Source organism: Rattus norvegicus, chromosome 6, assembly GCF_021556685.1.
Source record: "Rattus norvegicus strain SHRSP/BbbUtx chromosome 6, alternate assembly SHRSP_T2T, whole genome shotgun sequence".
Taxonomy (NCBI): Eukaryota; Metazoa; Chordata; class Mammalia; order Rodentia; family Muridae; genus Rattus; species Rattus norvegicus.
In genome coordinates this window covers 71,825,812-71,845,679 of record NC_141539.1, presented here as the reverse complement: position 1 = coordinate 71,845,679, position 19,868 = coordinate 71,825,812, and the positions used below count along the sequence as shown (strand labels likewise).

The following is a 19,868-nucleotide window of genomic DNA, read 5'->3' as shown; positions in this document are numbered from 1 at the left end:
AGAAATTGAAGAAGACCTCAGAAGATGGAAAGATCTCCCATGCTCATGGATTGGCAGGATTAATATAGTAAAAATGGCCATTTTACCAAAAGCAATCTACAGATTCAATGCAATCCCCATCAAAATACCAATCCAATTCTTCAAAGAGTTAGACAGAACAATTTTCAAATTCATCTGGAATAACAAAAAACCCAGGATAGCTAAAGCTATCCTCAACAATAAAAGAACTTCAGGGGGAATCACTATCCCTGAACTCAAGCAGTATTACAGAGCAATAGTGATAAAAACTGCATGGTATTGGTACAGAGACAGACAGATAGACCAATGGAATAGAATTGAAGACCCAGAAATGAACCCACACACCTATGGTCACTTGATTTTTGACAAAGGAGCCAAAACCATCCAATGGAAAAAAGATAGCATTTTCAGCAAATGGTGCTGGTTCAACTGGAGGGCAACATGTAGAAGAATGCAGATCGATCCATGCTTATCACCCTGTACAAAGCTTAAGTCCAAGTGGATCAAGGACCTCCACATCAAACCAGACACACTCAAACTAATAGAAGAAAAACTAGGGAAGCATCTGGAACACATGGGCACTGGAAAAAATTTTCTGAACAAAACACCAATGGCTCATGCTCTAAGATCAAGAATCGACAAATGGGATCTCATAAAACTGCAAAGCTTCTGTAAGGCAAAGGACACTGTGGTTAGGACAAAACGGCAACCAACAGATTGGGAAAAGATCTTTACCAATCCTACAACAGATAGAGGCCTTATATCCAAAATATACAAAGAACTCAAGAAGTTAGACCGCAGGGAAACAAATAACCCTATTAAAAATGGGGTTCAGAGCTAAACAAAGAATTCACAGCTGAGGAATGCCGAATGGCTGAGAAACACCTAAAGAAATGTTCAACATCTTTAGTCATAAGGGAAATGCAAATCAAAACAACCCTGAGATTTCACCTCACACCAGTGCGATTGGCTAAGATCAAAAACTCAGGTGACAGCAGATGCTGGCGAGGATGTGGAGAAAGAGGAACACTTCTCCATTGTTGGTGGGATTGCAGACTGGTAAAACCATTCTGGAAATCAGTCTGGAGGTTCCTCAGAAAATTGGACATTGAACTGCCTGAGGATCCAGCTATACCTCTCTTGGGCATATACCCAAAAGATGCCTCAACATATAAAAGAGACACGTGCTCCACTATGTTCATCGCAGCCTTATTTATAATAGCCAGAAAATGGAAAGAACCCAGATGCCCTTCAACAGAGGAATGGATACAGAAAATGTGGTACATCTACACAATGGAATATTACTCAGCTATCAAAAACAACGAGTTTATGAAATTCGTAGGCAAATGGTTGGAACTGGAAAATATCATCCTGAGTGAGCTAACCCAATCACAGAAAGACATACATGGTATGCACTCATTGATAAGTGGCTATTAGCCCAAATGCTTGAATTACCCTAGATCCCTAGAACAAACGAAACTCAAGACGGATGATCAAAATGTGAATGCTTCACTCCTTCTTTAAATGAGGAAAAAGAATACCCTTGGCAGGGAAGGGAGAGGCAAAGATTAAAACAGAGACTGAAGGAACACCCATTCAGAGCCTGCCCCACATGTGGCCCATACATATACAGCCACCCAATTAGACAAGATGGATGAAGCAAAGAAGTGCAGACCGACAGGAGCCGGATGTAGATCGCTCCTGAGAGACACAGCCAGAATACAGCAAATATAGAGGCGAATGCCAGCAGCAAACCACTGAACTGAGAATAGGTCCCCTATTGAAGGAATCAGAGAAAGAACTGGAAGAGCTTGAAGGGGCTCGAGACTCCAAAAGTACAACAATGCCAAGCAACCAGAGCTTCCAGGGACTAAGCCACTACCTAAAGACTATACATGGACTGACCCTGGACTCTGACCCCATAGGTAGCAATGAATATCCTAGTAAGAGCACCAGTGGAAGGGGAAGCCCTGGGTCCTGCTAAGACTGAACCCCCAGTGAACTAGTCTATGGGGGGAGGGCGGCAATGGGGGGAGGGTTGGGAGGGGAACACCCATAAGGAAGGGGAGGGGGGAGGGGGATGTTTGCCCGGAAACCGGGAAAGGGAATAACACTCGAAATGTATATAAGAAATACTCAAGTTAATAAAAAAAAAAAAAAAGAAGATAAAATTGTTAGGAGGGAAATCCAAGTTTTGAAATAAACAGAAGTTTGATGGTCAAGGCCACATGTGTAAAAATACATTCTAACAAAAAGTAGTGAACAATTAAGATTATTTATAGAAAAATATGTGAACAGTGTGAAATTATAATTACCCTATTTTGTATTTTTAGTAAAGGCAGTGGTCAAGTGCACAGAAAGCTAAAAACCATAACCACATTAACCTATTAAACACACAGTGGTGTGATTTGAAAGATTTCTGATACATAGACATGATTTAATGACCTGAGGGGGGAAAGTAAATGGTCAAGATAATAATCAATAATTTATAATATTAAAAACATCACAAATTATACAAAATGCCCTAATTTGATGATAAATGAATAAGTTCTTATTGCTTTAGGCGAAACAACTTAGGAATTTTCACATAAATGGGAGTCTATGACAGTGACTCAAAGATTTGAACACTGAGAGTAAATAAAGAAAAATCAATATTAAATTCATGTTATTGTACATATATAATATATAATACACATTATATATATATATATATATATATATATATATATATATATATATAAAACCATGAGAGAGTGAGCAAAAGCAGAGGGAGAGAGACAAAGTGGAAGTAGGAGATAGAAAAAACAAGATACGATATAGTCCAGGACCATAATATTTCACCATCTAAGAGAGGCAATCTGGAATACATAAAAAGCCAGAATATATCATTGTTGCTTATATTTGTCCTTTTGAGTTTTTGAAAAGAATAAAAATATCAATAAGTCCTCATTTTCTTATGGTGTGAAAATAACTCAAAGTTCATTGTTTCAATATTCTAAGTGTTACTCTTGGTAAATAAGGGTACTGATGAGGTAGCAGAAAGTATTGTATTTTATGAAGTGACATGAATTTCTTATTAGTTTATAAGATTTAAAGATACAGAAAAGTATTCAGAAAAACAAATGCTAACTAGATCATTGTTTATTTAATAAAAGAGAGAGAAAAAGAATTTTATTCAATGTATTGAAGTAAGCTTGGGCAATCAGAAAAAAAAGGCAAAAATGTTTAACCTGACTTGAGGTACTTAAGAATAGATTATGTTTTCTAGTTAAAAATGAGGAAACAATAATTTCAAAATAATTATCCCAAAATTGGGTAGATTTTATAATAGATGATATTCTAGGATAGGTGAAGAAAATCATTTACAATAAGATAATTTCTGCTTAAACATATCCTGGTTTTGAACTTTATGACAGTTTATTTTATGACACAAACAGTGCATATCAGACACAGCAATGTATAACAAATGCCAGGCATAGAGGTGTGATCCATAGCTTTCCTATAGAAGGAGACATATTTCTCTTAAAGATACTATAAACAATCATAGAAATTCTACAAAAACCGTGGAAAACACAAAATTCAATGCCTGTGAAGATATATTGTAAACTTACAAGAATTTTGTTACATAATTATGAAGGGTTTATTATTATATGGATTTATTATTGTTGTTGTTATTATTATCATCATTATCTCATTTCACTCCAGTTCATCATGAGAAAGATTAGAAAGTAAGTACATACTGAAATTTTCATAATCAGTATTGTAACAGGGGTGTTGAATTCTGGTATTTATATTAGGGGCCTCCCTGTAGCAATAACTGCAAGGCTATCATTTTGTAAAATCTGGGGCCATGTAGCTGCAAAAGTATTTTCTGCCAGAGGCCACAATTGAGGAGTGCCTGAGAGACCAAGGATTGCTGGTGCAGATAATGCTAGCCAATCGGGAACTGCTGTGCTGTGGTGTTGGTGTTTGTCACCTACTTCCAGAGTGTCACCTCACCTCCCACTCTCAGGTATGTAGGGTTGGAAGGTTAATAGTCCAGGGCACAGGCACCACTGCCCCAAGAAGATTGTTAGTGACAAAATATATATGTATACACATATATAGTAATGTTATGGCATATCAAATCTCTCTTGGGCCCTTGACATATCATGGAATTTTGGTTGAATAAGCCCACATGTAAAATGAATGTGCTAGCTAGCCTATTACATTTAGAGACAAGTATTAGAGAAATGCTTATGAAATAGGACAAGGACAGAAGACTCTATGGAGTAGGCAATGTACATCTATTTTAAGACAGAGTCTCAGTATGCAGCTTTAGCTGCTTTGGGATTCACTCTGCAGGCCCAACTGTCATGGTACACATAAAGATTCACCAGAGTGTCGTGAGTAAAGTATACACCACCACCCCAGTCCCTTGCTTATATTATAGTTCCTATACAAAAGTAATATAATGTCTTATTGTCGTTTCTATCTTTAAGGACCTGAAAAATGAAATATATAGGGTAGAAGTGCATGATTCTTTGTTTTGTGGGATTTTGGGCATATATAATTATAGAATTAGCAAAAGGAATCTGGATTCTTGTAATTTTTCAAATATTCGTAAGTACTTGATTATAGGCTTACTTCTTTATCATCAACGGAATGTATTATATTTTATGTGGAATGGTGGTTACGAACTAGAATAAGCTGGACAAAAATTAAACCCAAAACAAAAGCATATAATTCTGCCACAGAATTCTATTTGCACAAGTACAAAGTACATTACAATTCATATGAGCCAGAATGTATTGTTTTGTAGATTTGCATCGTTGTGAAAATAGCCATTTCCCAGTCCTCATTTTCTGCACAGAAACAGTGTTTACTAGGAGTTAATGTCTTACAGTGACTCCATTTGAGAATATTCTCAAGGTGCAAATTGTGTTGTCCTCTAGTCAAATAAAAATTCTCCGAACTGAAATTGGATGACCATTTCATAAGTCGCATTGCAAGCAGGATATATAACACATAAATGATGTACCAGAAAAAGGACACTAATAATCAAGTGCGTGGGTACACATGATAACAGAATTTTGACATACTTAATGTATCCATATCTCCCATAGAAACCAACATAAAAACATTTTTATTTTTATTTTTTTTATTAACTTGAGTATTTCTTATATACATTTCGAGTGTTATTCCCTTTCCCAGTTTCCGGGCAAACATCCCCCTCCCCCCTCCCCTTTCTTATCGGTGTTCCCCTCCCCACCCTCCTCCCATTGTCCCCCTCCCCCCAACAGTCTAGTTCACTGGGGGTTCAGTCTTAGCAGGACCCAGGGCTTCCCCTTCCACTGGTGCTCTTACTAGGATATTCATTGCTACCTATGAGGTCAGAGTCCAGGGTCAGTCCATGTATAGTCTTTAGGTAGTGGCTTAGTCCCTGGAAGCTCTGGTTGCTTGGCATTGTTGTACATATGGGGTCTCGAGCCCCTTCAAGCTCTTCCAGTTCTTTCTCTGATTCCTTCAACGGGGGTCCTATTCTCAGTTCAGTGGTTTGCTGCTGGTATTCGCCTCTGTATTTGCTGTATTCTGGCTGTGTCTCTCAGGAGCGATCTACATCCGGCTCCTGTCGGTCTGCACTTCTTTGCTTCATCCATCTTGTCTAATTGGATGGCTGTATATGCATGGGCCACATGTGGGGCAGACTCTGAATGGGTGTTCCTTCAGTCTCTGTTTTAATCTTTGCCTCTCTCTTCCCTGCCAAGGGTATTCTTGTTCCCCTTTTAAAGAAGGAGTGAACCATTCACATTTTGATCATCTGTCTTGAGTTTCATTTGTTCTAGGCATTTAGGGTAATTCAAGCATTTGGGCTAATAGCCACTTATCAGTGAGTGCATACCATGTATGTCTTTCTGTGTTTGGGTTAGCTCACTCAGGATGGTATTTTCCAGTTCCAGCCATTTGCCTACGAATTTCATAAAGTCGTTGTTTTTGATAGCTGAGTAATATTCCATTGTGTAGATGTACCACATTTTCTGTATCCATTCCTCTGTTGAAGGGCATCTGGGTTCTTTCCAGCTTCTGGCTATTATAAATAAGGCGGCAATGAACATAGTGGAGCACGTGTCTTTTTTATATGTTGGGGCATAAAAACATTTTAAATTATTACTTTTAAATTGATACTTGACCATTTTTAACACAATCCTAGCTTGTTTTCTAATTAAAATGAACTCTAGAGAAATAAAAGTACATTTGGATATTTTTGAAGTCTTGCTTGGAGAATGTGCAGGGCTGTGACATTCTATAGCTCAAGAAACTTCAAGGTTTAGTGTTGAAGATACAATATTCCCTTAGATGTCACTGCTCACTATATAAAAGCACATAGACATATATTTGGCAGTTTACTCAATCATAGAAAGAACATGGGACTGCACATCTCCCAATAGAAGCAATTCAAACCCACAAATTCGGTTTATGGAAGTGTCAGAAATGTGCTGAGATTTTCCTTTTGTTTTGTTTTATATCCTCTTCGCATTCAGTGGCTTTAAAAACTCAATTTGTATTAAATCCACAATATCTTTGTTTTGAGAAAGGGTCTCACACAGCAATCCGGTCTAGTTTGAAAGTCACTTAAGTAACTCAGGTTGGCCTTGAACTTGTAGTGATCCTCTTGCCTTGCCATCCAAGTAGTGCTATGGTACAGATAAATGATACAACAGCTGTGGTCAATGTTGTTTGTGTAGTGTAGCAATAATCACTCTTGAAGATTATAGATTAAATATATGGAGGTTTTGGTTTACTTCGTTCTGTGCTTTGTTATTGTTGCTAGTTTGCTCTGTCCTTATCTTCGCTACCCCCACAAATACTAGAATGTCACCAATTCCAAGGATCACAAGAAAGAAAAATAAGGGAAGGGCAGGAAGGACACAGAGATTCTTACTATTATACATCATAAGAATAAAAATTAGTTCCTCTCTGGACGGAATCTTTTGTTTTATTTATTTTTTACTTATTTGGTTATTTGGTTATCTATTTAATTTTCTGAAGTAAGAAAATTATATTTGCTAATATCTGATCCACTCTCAGATTGAAATTTTCCGTAGTGTGACCCTCAGGCATGCATAGTATATACAAGAGCCAACACTTACCTGCTGTTCTTCTGTGTCTGTAAACACAAGACTTCCCAATTCCTCCTTGAATAAACAGAAATGCCGTAGTAACATACCTGTGCCAGTTTTTGTACAAGTTCACATTCTGTCCTGTTTGCTAACAGTGGTGGCACTTGTACAAAGGAAGAGTGGCTAAGTGGGTTTTGCCTCTATAAAGCCCCTGCCTTATTGACTTGAAGTCATAAGAATCAGTGTCCTGGCCCACTACTCTGCCTGTTTTCCCAGAGGATTGCCAGCACCTCCCCTTCAAGCCCTTTTCTGACAATCCCCTGAAAACTCACATAACAGCTACAAAATGCACCCAATACCCTGTGCTCCATTTCCTGCCCCATGATTCTCCTGCTATCCTAGAGGTCTCCTGGCACCAGGAACAAAGAGGTAGAGGCATCCTCTACCCCCTAGCCCAAGCCAACAATGTATTGAAAGGACACCTAGCAGCTATAAACTGTACTCCAAACCCTGTATTCCATTTTACCCTAGAAGCTGGCCTGTTTTCTTGGAGGCCATAATGATATCAAAGACCCCAGACCACTCTGTTAATAAGAATTCTAGAGGAAACTTTAGCACCCCAAACCTCACAGACAACAAAGACTGTTGGGGGATGTTTTTGCACTGTATTCAGATACTGATTTCTACACCCAAACATCTACTTATAGACTGAAGGATGGCCTGGTCAAACATTTCCAGTCTCAATATTATATAAAAATTGTTTCCATCACCTCTGGTTCATAAAGATCTGTTCAGTCAATAGCTTGGCAGGAGAAAAGAATAGGGTGAGCTTCTGTTCCCAGACAGTGAATTCCAAAGAGGCCAGAGAGAGGGAGAGAGGAGGAAGTAAGAGACAATGTGAATGCACCAGAAAAATTTGCCATGCAGTTACTAAGAAAGAGTGCCCATGAGGACACACATGGATCAGAGGGAATAAGGGAAAGGAGATGACAAATCATGGGGCATGTGGCTGGGCATTAGAAGCCTAGTGGGGTTAGAATAGCTTATATATCCTGGCCACCTTAGTCCTTACAACTTGTTAATAAAAATGGGAGGACTTGGGCTGGAGAGAGGACTTCATAGTTAAGAGCAAGGTCCACTCTGCCAGAGGTCCTGAGTTCAATTTCCAGCTAACACATGATAGTTCACAACCTTCCATAATATGTTCCAGTGACCTCTCCTGGGGTGTCTGAACAGCTACAGTGTACTCACATACATAAAATAAATTCATTCATTCATTTATTCATTCATTTAAAATGCCAAGACTCAGTGCCATTTATTTAAGAAGTAAATTAAGCCAGAGTGGTTATAGAGACACCCTGAAATTATTTGGGAACAAAATGGGTGAAAATACCTCATATTACTTATGTATTTGGCAACCAATGTGGGGCAAACTAATAATGAGTTCATTCTGGTCTCCTCTTCTGTGGGAACTGCTACTAGCTACACAAATTTGGCCTCAAACTTCTTTAGATTACTTAGGCTCATTGTGCAAAGTTTAAAGTTTGTTACAGGTAGCACTCAAATTTGGAAAATTTTTTCTTGTTTTTGTTTTTCTCTTTTATCTACTTTCTCCCTTTCCTTAACCTCTCCTGTATCTCTTTCCTTTTCCTTTTCTCCTTTAAACATTCAGTATACTTTTAACAGGTCTGATACCAATTGCCTTAAATGAATCCTCAAATTTAAATTCAGGCATGTTATCCCAGCATAGGGACTACAAAAGCTCAAACAAAAAAAGCCAAACCAAACAGCTGAATAAAGCCAAAAAACAGAGGGAATACACACTGATCTGAGGACAGCAGAAACTCCTAGGAATCTGTGAGGATGACCCTAGTTAAGAATCCCAGCAATGTGGGATAATGCACTTGAAACAACCATTTTCGATAATCAGAAAAAAATCCTTCCAAAGGAGAGATTGGGATACCAACCCAGGAAAAAAGCTTCAACCCCATATTTGGCCTGCATACAATATGGGCAGATAGAAGATGGAGCAGAAATTGAGGAAATGGTCCAGCCTGAGACCTAGGCCGTGAAAGGGAGCCTAACCCTGACACTGTTAAGATTATTCTACTATACTTGTAGACATGAAACTAGCATAAGTGTAATCTGAGAGGTTTCATCCAGGAAAATGGATACAAATACTAGATGCTTTGGAAGAGGTGGAGGAAGGACGGAAGAAACAAAGACAGTGAGGTCAAGGGCATAACCAAAATCCCTGCAGTATTTAGTAACCTGTGCCCCTAGAGGCCCATAGAATCTGAAGTGCTATCCAGCGAGCCTGCATGTAACTATCTTTGGCTCCCTGCACATATGTAGCAGTAGTGCAACTTGATCTTCATGTGCAACTCCCAACAGCAAGAGCAGGGCCTGTCTTCAATTCTGTTGGGTGCCTTTGGATTCCTTCCATTTCTGTTATCAAATATTATCATTTTATTCTTATCTATACCTGAATAAAATTTATTGGAGTATTTGTACCACTATTTGATTATCTATTCTTTTATTGATGGACATCAACGACATCCCTTGCTCCACTGCTCAATAGAATGCGATAGTGAATATAGTATGTTACCTCAGAATCCGTCACGTGTACTCTCATGAGTAGTATAACTGGGTCTTATGTTGGTTTGGCTTTCATACTTTTACATTTTAACAGGTTACTCATTGAAATAGAATTTCAATGAAATATTATTTTACTCATCCATTTTACTTCTTTCAACACCTCTTACCATCTCTCAAACTCCCGTTAAACCTCCTCAAATTGATCACATTTCTTATGTTTTATTATTGTTACATTTATGTTTATGTCTGTCTATATGTGTATGTACATACAAATGCAAATATACGCATACACATGGGCATACACATACAAAATATATATGTATATATGCACACAACTTACTGAGTTCATTATTGTTGTATTGTATATATGGTGTAGCCTTTTTCCAACCAGAGCTTCCAGGGACTAAGCCACTACCCAAAGACTATACATGGACTGACCCTGGACTCTGACCTCATAGGTAGCAATGAATAGCCTAGTAAGAGCACCAGTGGAAGGGGAAGCCCTGGGTCCTGCTAAGACTGAACCCCCAGTGAACGTGATTGTTGGGGGGAGGGTGGTAATCAGGGGAGGATGGGGAGGGGAAGCCCATAGAAGGGGAGGGGGAGAGGTTAGGGGGATGTTGGCTTGGAAACCGGGAAGGGGAATAATAATCGAAATGTAAATAAGAAATACTAAAGTTAATAAAGATAAAAATTAATTATTTTATTTCTTTACATCCAAAATATTTTCCCTCTTCCCAGCCGCACCCCCCCACTGCTTTTTACCTCATCTTTTCTCCCCTTTACTTATAAAAGGGAGTTCTTCCCTACCCTGAGGCATCTCACTTCCCTGGATTGTCAAGTCTCACCAGGATTCTATGTATCCTCTCCCAGTGAGGCTAGACTAGGAAATCCTCTAATACATAGGTGCTTCTGGGGGCCTCAGACCAGCCCTTGCATGCTCTTTTGTTGGTGGCTAAGTATCTGGCAGCTCCCAAGGGTTCAGATTTGTTGACACTGTTGGGTTTCCTATGGGATTGCCATTCCCTTAAGCTCCTTCAATCCTCTCCCTAACTCTCCCTTAGTGATCCCCTACCTTATTCCAATGGTTGGCTACAAGTATCTGCATATGTCTCAGTCAGCTCCTGGTAGAGCCTCTCAGATGACAGTCATGCTAGGTTTCTGTCTGTAAGCACAATATAATATCAGTAATAGTGTCAGGGTTTGGTGCCCACCCATTGGATGGGTCCCAAGTTGGGCCTATCACTGTTTGGCCATTTCTTCAATTTCAACTAATGACAATAAAGTTCTTAAAGTTTAAACTCCCTTGTGCAGTACAGTTCATGATCTTTCACTGGAGTAAATATTGTCATCTCTTCACCACCTCAACATTTAGTTTTATGAACAAAGTTAATGACATATTTTTTATATATCAAATCAGAGGAATGTTTGTATTAGCATCAGCTATCTGAGGTAAAGGGTTTGGAAATATGTTTAAGGAATTGAATGTAATTTGTACCTGTGATCTCACTGAGTGTCATATGAGAATCTGAAAATATAATATAAAGAAAACTGGAACAAGAAAGAATGCATGGTTAGGTGGGAGAAGGTTAAGTTCAATATAGTCACATATCTAGCACAGAAATATCCCACTCTAACAATGAGATCCTACTCTGTGTTGTCTGAAACCTTTCTGCTTTGCACATAGTTCATCCTCATTTCTCTATACTTATTTTGAAGCTTTTATGACTCTTTCTATACAATGTTTAGAAAATTTGATTTTGTTTAAAAACATAGTATGTAAAGAGAAAAATAAATTTCTTTAAGAATGAAACATAGTGTGATAACCTTCTTCTGCAAACTAATGAAAACTTTGATCATTTGACAAAACATGTTGAAGCTTTGGTGTCAACTCAAATTTGCTACCTATATTTTAGGCTCAAAGAGAGACATTGTGCCCTTATTGTTATGTAGATAAAAGAGGTCTTGGGCTTAGAAGTGTTTCTCTGACATTTTGATGTTGAATTTGTGTTTCATCATTTTTGTTACATGCTTTGAAGCTTCTATTTAACAATGGATTGAATGGATGTTTCAAGAGAGAATCAATTTGTTTAAATGAAGACTCATTAGACATCATCTAGTTGATCTATTATAAGGCAGAGACTCCTAAGCAGGAAGAAGGCTTTTATTTTGATAACTTCACAACAAAGAATTTTTACATGTATAGAATTTGAGTTATATTCATAATGCCACCTTTTATATGAAGGCAAAATAAAACCAGAAAGCTGTAAAATTATTGATTGCTAATTTTATCTGAAATGGCAGTTAGATTACATTAAAATAGAAGCAAAATAATATAAACATTAAGAAAAAATAATATGAATAATTAGACTTAAGACAAGAATAATACTCCAGAATATTTAACAATATAAAATAAAAAATTAAAATTTCCTGATGAGATTTACCAGTTTTTCTCTTTAGTGTTCTCTTTACCATGATAGTGATTTCCCATGTTGTATTTTGTTGCAATTTGTTGTCAATTTGCCTTGAAATTTACACATTCATTTAAATAATTTTTATAACTGACAGTAGCATAAAACTACTAAAAGTATGAAACAGTTTATTTACTTCAGGTTGAGATACAAACTATTTATTATATTTGATTACATATAACTATAAAACATAAAAAGATAAGTTAAAAGAGATCTTCAATCATTTTAACTCTGTTATTTCCTGTTGTTTTGTAAACAACCCAGATGTCTCTCAACAGAAGAATGGATACAGAAAATATGGTACATATACACAATGAAGTACACCTCAGTTATTAAAAGCAATGACATCATGAAATTTGAAGGCAAATGGATGGAACTAGAAAATATCATCCTGAGTAAGGTAACCCAGTAACAAAACAACACACATGGTACATACTCACTGATAAGTGGATATCAGGAAATAAGCTTGGAATTTCCATGATACAACTCACAGACCATATGAAGCTTAAGAAGAAGGAAGACCAAAGTGTGGCTACTCCAGTACTCCTGAGAAGGGGGAACAAAATAATCATGGAAGGTAGAAGGAGGAAGGAAACTGGAAGGGAGAGACAAGGAAGAGGTTAAAGGGGGGGGCAGGATCAAGTTTGGGAGGAGACAGGATAGATGTACAGAGGGTCAGGAAATTGAACAAAGTTGTATAGCAGTGGGGGATGGGGAAGTGGGGATAGCCACCAGAATGTCCCAGATGCCAGGAAAGCAAGAGCTTCCCATCAGGGAAGACATTAGCTGAAATATACAACAAAGCAGGGAGAGAACCTGTAGAGATTATATCTAGTGTTTAGGCATAGCCCCTGGTTGAGGGATGGGATCACCCGCACATCTTAAAAATATTAACCTAGAATTGCTTCTGACTAAAGAAAAGACAGGGACAAAGAATAGAGCAGAGGCTGAAAGAAAGACCATCCAGAGATTGCCCCACTTAGGGATTCATTTCATATGCAGACATCAAAACCAAACACTATTGCTGGTGCCAAGAAATGATTTCTATTGTCTCATCTCCCTTTCATTCATCATTTTCGGAGTTATGATAGTGTTCAACCTCAAAGGATTTCTTTGGTAAATTATAAATATCAGTATCAAGGGAAAAGAAAAAGATACTAAAGTAATAAAGATGTTTATCTTTTTGTTCTCTGAAATTCAAGTAAACAATTTCCATTACAATAGATGAAAAGGCTAACATGCTTCTATCAAAGAGAAAATACTGATACAAAAGTTATGAGTTAGCAGTAAAAATTGTGAAAGCAAGATTTGTATATATTCAATAATTATATGTTCTTTTTATTAAGCAAAGTGTATTAAATTATAACTTAAAGTCATTAATTTTGTTAATAGCATAATATCATCAAGCTGAGTCATTAATGTATACAAATTACACACTATTTTTAACATAATTCTGGAAAGTTAATTTCTCATACTGTTCATAAATATAAATATTAAGATTTAATATCATACAATAAATTGTGTTTTGATTATAGTTTTATAGGTAAGATGTGCATTTGAGGCACTTGTTATATATGTCATAATTGCCCACATGAAAGAAAAATTAATGAGTAATAGTAAAAGGATAAAGATAGGAGAGCAGAGTGGAGAAAAGAAAAGACAAGAGTCGTTTCATTGAAGTTTTAGTAATTTTATACCTGTTGATTTAACACAAAGAATGCCTGAATACCTGAGGTCCAAGTTTACTGTTATACTTTCAGACCATCTTAAAAACAGTGTCCAAGTGTTTTTCAGAGTAGGTCTGAGCACATAAACACTACCATGGATCAGAAGTCTGCAGCACCGAGTTGTAAGGGCCTTCTGTGGCTTGCTATCACATTTTTGCTTATCATTGTATTAAGTAGGAAGGTAGCATACAAACAGGACCAAATTAATATTTTAAATCAGGTTGCTATGCTTTACTGTCAACAAAAATGAGTAGATATAGATTAACTCCACTAGTTTATCTTAGAAGCAAAAACAGATATCTATGTCAGAAATACAAGATGCTAGTGAGATGGCTTAGCAGGTAAAAATCATATCTATTTAGTCCATGTCTTTTTATTGGAGAAATGAGTCCATTGATGTTAAGCGATGTTAAAAAGAATGATTACTATTTTCTGTTAGGCACCAATGGAAGGAGAAGCCCTTGGACCTGCCAAGGTTGAACCCCAGTGTAGGGGAATATCGGAGGGGGCAGGAAAGGGGCTGGATTGGGAGGGAAACACCCTTATAGAAGAAGGGGAGGGGGATAGGAATGGGGTCTTATGTCCAGGAAACCAGGAAAGGGAATAACATTTGAAGTGTAAATAAAAAACTATCTAGTAAAAAAAAATGACTTAATGGAATTCTTAGGCAAATGGATGGAACTAGAAATTATCATCCCGATTGAGGTACCCCAATCAGAAAAGAACACACATGATATATACTCATTAATAAATTGATATTACTCCAAAAGCTGGGAGTACCCAAGATACAATTCACAGACAACATACAATTTCTTAGAAGGAACAAAATCCAGAGACTGCCACACATTGGTATCTATCACTAAACTCAGTCACTATTGAAGACGCCAGGAGGTGCATGTTGACAGGATTATGATATGGCAGTGTCCTGAGATGTTCTGCCAGAGCCTGACAAATACAGTGGAAGATGCTTGCTGCCAACCATTGGACTGAGAACGAGGTCCCCAATGGAGGGGTTAGAGAAATGCCTGAGGTAACTGAGGGGGTTTGCAATCCCATAGGAAGAACTACAATATCAACCAACCAAACACCCCAGAGCTCCCAGGTACTAATCCAAAGGGTACTCATGGAGCCACCCATGACTCTAACTGCATATGTAGCAGAGGATGGCCTTGTAAGGCATCAATGAGAGGAGAGGCCCTTTGGTCCTCTGAAGGCTTGTTGTCCCTACACCAGTGTAGTGGAATAACAGGGCAGGGAAGCAGGAGTGAGTAGGTGGGTGGGTGGGAGAACACCCTCATGGAGGCAGTGTTGCAAGATTTCTGGATTGGAAACTGAGAAAGGGGATAAGATTTGAAATGTAAAGAAAGAAAATATCCAATAAAGAAGTTTTATCTAGCAGGCCTTAAAAGGTGAATTAAATGCTCAGAGCCCTCACAAAATATCTTGATGTGGAACCATTCAATTCTAGTTCCAGCATTCCGAATGAAAGACAGTCTAAGTTGCCTGTTGTGTGCAAAGTGGCAGAAAACAAAACAAAACAAAAACCCGAAAAACAAAAATATAAAAAGATAGAATTTATCTCCATAAGGGGGGAGAAGATAATTCACTCCTGAAAGTGGTCCTTGGACCAATACATGTTTGTTATAGTACAGGTACCCATTGTCACATACACATGTCATGTATATATGTTGGTACTGTTTTAATGCTCCAGCTACCTTCATATCTAAACTGTTTTCTCACTTATCTTTCTTCAGCCTCTGTGTACTTATAATGTCAAAATATCATGAACACGATGCTCTATATTAGTAAGTATAGTATAAGACCCATAGACTAATTTAAAAACAAATAAATTTTGTCCTCAGAGAGCTTACTATAATACAGAGAGACAACAATAAATGTCAATAGTTAGGCATTTAAAATTTATGATTCAAGCAAGCCTGGTTATTGCTACAAAAATCCATATATATTTTCTGTCCTTCAGCACTGTATGTGAGGAATTGAAATAAGATCTGAGTCGAATTTCCACAGTTATCCGTCTGCTGGCTATCTGATCAATTTGACTGTGTATATCAGAATAGCATATTTCCTTACGCCTAAGTGGGCTTGATTTTATTACCTTTAAGTTGTATATTTAATAGCGTGTCACCAGTATGCCCATTGCTGAGAAAGCAGACTATTCTCCATTATTCACTGTTACTACTGCGGGCACACTCCTACAGTTCTGCAATCTTTCTGCCCTACAAAGCCCTCTAATTCCCATGCCCAGATTTGCTTCATGAGCACTAGAGCATGTCATTAGTTATAACTCATCAGTTGTGGCATGATCACATCAATTCCACACCAATGTCTTTTGTTCTCATTTAAATACAATTTTCCTTATTGCCCAGCTCTCAAATATGTTTTATTCACTGAGTTCTGTAATGAAATATGAAGCAGGGTTTGCATTCGGCAGTAAGATTTTTTTTTTGTTCTTTTTTTTTCGGAGCTGGGGACCGAACCCAGGGCCTTGCGCTTCCTAGGTAAGCGCTCTACCACTGAGCTAAATCCCCAGCCCTGGCAGTAAGATTTTTAAGGTTGTATGTTTTGTCATTTGACTTAGTGCCTATATCTCTCTCTATTCTGAAAAAATCTAACAAGTTATAAATGCAGACTACCTATTGCAACAATGAGTAATGGTTCTTCTGGGAAAAAAAAACCCAACAACAACAAAAGAGAAAGAGCAACAAGCAAACCAATTCACAACAAAAGGTAAAGTAATGTCAGGCGCATCAAGTCGTTTTTATATCTTAACCGATTTCCCAATCTTTGGATTCCTATAATGAACACAGGTCCTGATGGTGATACTCTTACTCTACATTTGAAGTTCTACTTTCTGAAGTGAAAATAATCGTTAATTCCTTTCATTGTTATAATAGAATCTCTTCATTTGTAATTATAGGCTCAGATTGGTAGATCAACTAGTTCTCACTGCTTATAGACTCCTTTAATAATACTCATTTAAGTGTCATCTCTCAAGTTCATTATAAATTCAATTATGTTTTGATTCGTGTTTTATCTACTACGTTGACCTTTCACAACATTTCAGTGTTAGAGTCCAATTACTCCTAAGTCTGTGTTACATGCAGTATTTCTGCATTTCATGTGTCAATTTTTACAAAAATATACACTTGTGGGAAAATATTAAAAATACATGAATTTAAAAGTTTTTCAAAGTAGTTAACTATTTAACATATTTAAAATTGTTCAGGCTTCAAAAGCTTGGAATACCTAGGATACAATTCACAGACGGCCCCATCTGGGGATATATCCCATATAGAGCCACCAAATGCAGTCACTATTTCTGATGCTAAGAAGGGCTTGCTGACAGGAGTTTGATATAGCTGTCTCCTGAGAGGCTCTGTCAGAGCCTGACAAATATAGAGGCAGATGCTCGCAACCAACCATTGGATTGAATATTGGGTCCTCAATGGAGTAGTTACAGAAAGGACTAAAGGAGTTGAAGGGGTTTGCAACCCCATAAGAAGAACAACAATTTCAACCAACCAGATGCCCCAGAGCTCCTAGGGACTAAACCACTAACCAAAGAGTACACGCAGAGCAACCCATGGCTCCAGCTGCATATTTAGCACAGGATGGCCTTGTTGAGCATCAATGGGAGGAGAGGTCCTTGGTTCAAAACCCTATAAATGTTAAAGCGGTCTTGTTTCATAGTATAAAACTACTGCTGTTTGTGAAAATGAACAGGCTATATAAACCAATTTTCTTTTGAAATAATTATTTTTATATCTGTATATTAGTGCTATGAGAACCTTAGGTTAGAAAATCTACTTTTCTTTTGTTCATGGTCACATCTTAGAGTCATAACTTGTCAAACTGCTGAGATGTTTGAATGCTCAAAATCAAGCTATGTCTACCACCCACTTTAAGGTGAATATCACAGAAAAGAGAACAGAAAGAATATAAGAGATAAGAGTCCCCACAGGAAGAACAACAATATCAACCAACCACCCCCACCCCCACCCAGACCTCCCAGGGACTACACATGGAAGGACCCATGGCTCCAGCTGCATATGTAGAAGAGCATTGCCTTAGCTGGCATCAATGGGAGGGAAGTCCTTTAGTCCTGTGAAGGCTTGGGTGACCCAGTGCAAGGGAATGCTAGGGCGTTGAGGTGGGAGGAGATTTGTGGGTAGAAGAGCACCCTCATTGAAGCAGGGAGAACAGGGGAGAAGATAGAATTAACTGGGAAAGGGAATAACATCTAATAGATAAATAAATAAAATAACCAATAAAAAAGGGGGGAAGAGGAGTCCCCAAGCTTCATGTACTGTTTGGCTGTGGGTGTCTGCATCTGTATGATTCAACTGCTGGTTGGAGCCTCTCAGAGGACAGCCATGCTAGACTCCTTTCTACAAGCGTAACAGAGTTTTAGTAGTGTCAGGAATTGGTGCTTGCCCATGGGATGAGTCTCAAATTGGGTCGATTATTGGTTGGTCATTCCCTCAGTCTTTGCTCCATCCCCAGTTCCTATAATTCATGTAGACAGGATAAATTTTGAGTCAAATATTTTGTGGGTGGGTTGATGTCTCTATTGTTCCACTGCTCTCTCGGAAAGGAATAGGAGCCCCATAGGAAGATCAACAGAGGCAACTAAATTGGATCTTTGTGGCTCTCAGAGACTGAACTATCAACCAAAAGCATACACAGGCTGGACCAAGGTCTCCACACACATATGCAGTATATGCGTAGCTTTGTCTTCACATGGTTCCCAAACAACTGGAGTGAGGACTATCCTAACAGCTGTTGCCTGTCTCTTCTAGCTGGGCTGCCTTCTCTGGCTTCAGTGGGAGAGGATGAGCCTAGCCCTGCAGGAATTTGATTTGTCTGGGTTTGGCAATACAGGGCGCTGGTGGGGGAGGGGACTTCTCGGAGGAGAAGATGAGAGGAGACGGATGGGAGGATTGTGGGAGGGGTGGGAGAGAGGACGCAGTGAATGGGATATAAAGAGAATAAATAAATAAATAAATAAATAAATAAATAAATAAATAAATAAATAAATAAATAAATAAAATTTAAAAAGAAACTTGTTTTCTGAGGGGACAGGCTCAATGAATATTACAAAATCTTAAATGGGGTTGGAGTGAAATTTTATTTGTAAAAATATGAACATTTTACCAGTGAGGAAAATATCTCTACTTCCTCCAGTGTACCTTAAGTCTGTATAGATATGACTGGGAAAATGAGGTCCCAGGACTCCCCCGTTTTTACCATTTTTGTGAGGTATAAAGATATAAGAGTAGGGGATGAATGAAAATTCTGTCATTAGACTACGACATCACTCTAACAATAAAAATCTTGTAGCAGTAGCACTAACTGGCACAGGATTTTAACAACTTTCAGTCTGTCGATATTGTGTTATAGATTATGGGGAAGGGTCCATGGAGAGTCATACTTTACTAAGTAATTATTGACATATAATTATGTAACAGGCCTCCAGAAATTAGTATGCCCCAGACCTTAGCACAACGTGCCCCATGATGGAAGGACCTTTCATATTTTGGAATCCAGCATGTAAGCAGCAACACCTTTCAAAATGAGAACAAAGACCTAATCCATCCAAGTTTATAGTTCTGGGAACATCCTTAAATGTATTTACTTTTTCGCTTTCATAATTCTGCTTCTGGTTAATTGTTCTTGATAACTGAGGCATGTCAAACCAGGATGTAGTTTTTGTGCTTACATTGTTTAGAAAGACTCGGAACTGTAGGAAGGTCATGACTACTCAGGGTAGTCACTGGCCAATTAACAAAGGCTTTCTATTGGCATAAACATAGGTCCAATATATCATCTTTAATGGAAACCTCACAAAAGTGGTAAAAACGGGAGAGTCCTGGGACCTCATTTTTCCAGTCATATCTATACAGACTTAAGGTACACTGGAGGAAGTAGAGATA

The 19,868-nt window shown here is 38.0% G+C and overlaps 1 long non-coding RNA gene across 1 annotated transcript in view; it reads right to left on the bottom strand.

The window, feature by feature from the left end:
* Window positions 1–6,388: 6,388 nt before the first annotated feature.
* Window positions 6,389–19,868, bottom strand: part of LOC148005227 (uncharacterized) — a 37,880-nt gene continuing 24,400 nt past the window's right edge. Inside the window, exons 6-7 of the long non-coding RNA XR_015622405.1 lie at window positions 7,149–7,193; window positions 6,389–6,692 (exon numbers count right to left, since the gene is read on the bottom strand). This is a non-coding gene — a long non-coding RNA (uncharacterized LOC148005227). The remainder of the gene's footprint in view (window positions 6,693–7,148; window positions 7,194–19,868) is intronic.